Source organism: Andrographis paniculata, unplaced genomic scaffold, assembly GCF_009805555.1.
Source record: "Andrographis paniculata isolate CXL003 unplaced genomic scaffold, ASM980555v1 Contig49END, whole genome shotgun sequence".
NCBI lineage: Eukaryota > Viridiplantae > Streptophyta > Magnoliopsida > Lamiales > Acanthaceae > Andrographis > Andrographis paniculata.
Genome location: NW_026137583.1, coordinates 977755 through 980380, shown reverse-complemented (window position 1 = coordinate 980380; position 2626 = coordinate 977755). Strand labels below are relative to the sequence as shown.

The 2626-nt window shown below is 33.5% G+C and overlaps 1 long non-coding RNA gene across 1 annotated transcript; it reads left to right on the top strand.

Moving 5' to 3' along the window:
- The first annotated feature begins 1367 nt into the window (after positions 1-1367).
- Positions 1368-1956, top strand: LOC127253110 (uncharacterized). The gene is made up of 3 exons (XR_007839215.1): positions 1368-1468; positions 1584-1643; positions 1733-1956. It is a non-coding gene; the product is annotated as an uncharacterized LOC127253110 (long non-coding RNA).
- The last annotated feature ends 670 nt before the right edge of the window (positions 1957-2626 follow it).

Sequence of the window (2626 nt, the reverse complement as noted above, 5' to 3'; positions counted from 1 at the left end):
ATCCAAAGAAGTGGATTTACGTATATTTACAGCAATTGGTGGAAGTGTTGTTGCATTTTTGGATATATGTATATATTGTCTACAATGTATATACTAAACATCAGTTTTGGATGCCTACTGCACTCTTATGGATGGTAGGCGACTTCCCTTCCTATGGGATGGTTTTAGGATAGAGTACAGTGGGAATGCTAGGTTGTTCTGTATGCATGAATGACAATCCAGCCTTTTGCTTAACCCACGGGCGGAAAATATATTATTTTTATTGTCACCGTCATTACTTACTGCAAAATCATTTCTTCCGTCAAGATAGACGAAGTTCCATCAGGAAAAAAACTCAGGAAAGTGTAGCTCCTGAAAGGCTCGATGGCCATACAATGCTTTCAGTAATAGTCAACTCAAACTCTCCTGAGCATACTTTGGGGAGCACCATAAATGGACAAAACAATGTATTTCATGAGATCTTCCTTATTCGAAAGATCTCAACACGCCATAAGTTAAATATTATGCATATGGAGAAAGATATTTTTCAAAATATCATACACACCATTATGGATATTTTGGGAAAAATGAAGGACATCCTTAATGCTCGGTAGGACATGTCTATTATTTATGATCACCCTGAATTTTTTGTCGAGCTAAATAGTAATAGTACAAAGGCCTTTTATACATTGAATCAAGCATAATGTTGATTCCTTTGTGATTGGATTTGCCAGATAAAGTTTTTGGATCAGTTTGTGTCCAACCTTAACCGTTGCGTGGATAGTTCCCAAGTGAAATTAATAAAGATGAAGAGTCACGATGCACATATTTTCATGCAATGGCTATTCCCTATAACTTTCCAAACTTTTCTTCCAAACTATGTATGGGAGACTATTAATGTGATAAGTTTTCTTTTTCAAATAATATGCAGTTCTACTTTATTCGCAGAGCAATTGAAAGAGTTGCACAAAAACATACTATTGGTACTCTGCAAGCTAGAAAAAAAATTTTGTCTGACATTCTTCAATAGTATGGAACATTTAATGATCTATTTTTCAAAGGAATGCATGTTAGCTAGACTTGTACACCATCGTTGGATGCAACATTTTGAAAGGTAAATTTATTGTTTATGAATTTTGGCTATTAATTCAATTCAATTCAATTTGTAATTTATTTTATTTTATTTTTCTAAGCAAATTCCTACATGACTTGAAGAAAAAAGTCACAAATAAGGTACACGTCGAGGCTTCCATTTGATCAACATATGTTGTTGAGGAATTTGCAATATTATATGGGATGTCATTTTCGTAAAAGAATGTTGAGCATAGTCTGAATTCTAGAATCTTTTCATCAACAAATTTTTAAATCTTCAATCATGTCGGAGTAGCCTGGGGGTGGGGGCAAAAAGCGAGTATATAAATGCAGAAGAAATCAAGATCATTGAGACCTACATTCTCACAAATACTTTTGAGGCAGAAAAATTCTACCGGTATTGATTTAATTTATTTATTTGAATTTAGTTCGAGAAATTTTATGATATTAATTAACTTTGTATATTGGATGAACTTTTTACTGTGATTGACTCCTACAATATTTCGGGACAGATGAAGGTGCCACTGACAAAATGTCTTTTTGAATGCTATGTATCTTGATTCAAGCAATCGGTATATATTTTTTCTAAGTTACTTTAAATTGAAACACTTTTATAAGTAATTAACATGTAATTATATCACATATTTTATAAATATTGTAGGTAAATCAGTTTGATGCTACCCAGAAATTATAAGTGATATGAGCCTTAGCAGCAGACATATCTAACAGGGCTATGTATCGCCCAATCGTCTGTCTGTCGATTCAAGCAACTGCGTCCGTTGATTGAAGTCTCCGTCTGACGCTCGCAATTCTTTCTGTGACTCCTAGATATTGTGAGTTTGTGTTTGTGTTTGTGAATTTGGAATTTGTTTGTGATCTTCCTGTTCTTCTCAATTATCTCTAGGTTCTCATTCTTGGATTTTTAATTTCGCTTGTGATATACTCTCGTTTTCTTGTGCCTCAAAGATTCCGTTTGTTTTACCTTCTTGGATTGAAATTTTGATTTCGTATTCTAAATTATTCATTTTTGTAAAGTCTTCATTTGATGATTCGGTTGTTGTTGCTGCTTCTTTGTTTCGCAAAGCCATGTTTTGTGGTTGAAACCTTTTTTTTACACATTGGGTTCCCTAATTTTGTTAATTTGTGAGAAACCCACAGAGAACGTTGTACCTATTCCTCCATGCATTTTCTTATGCAAAATTTGTAGACTAACTCAAGTTGATCTGTAAGCAGACTTGCTCCCTGTATCTTGATATGCACTATAATCACGATTTTACACGTCTTCAGCTTTGTCTTTTCCCCAGATTCTTTTATATGAATTGTTAATCTATTTTCCTTATTAAAGCTTGTCAATTAATTGTTGTACGGTACATCGTTTAGAGTAATTAGGTGTTTGTTTGTCAATTAATCAATTCTGTTTTGACATCGGATATTAACCCTTTTAAACCATCTTTGCACAACTCGTTGTGCTATTGAGGCTTAGTATGGAGTTGTTGTAATTTATTATAGGGAAATTCTTGATCAATTTTTAGTTTAGGTGTACTCAGGACAAGAA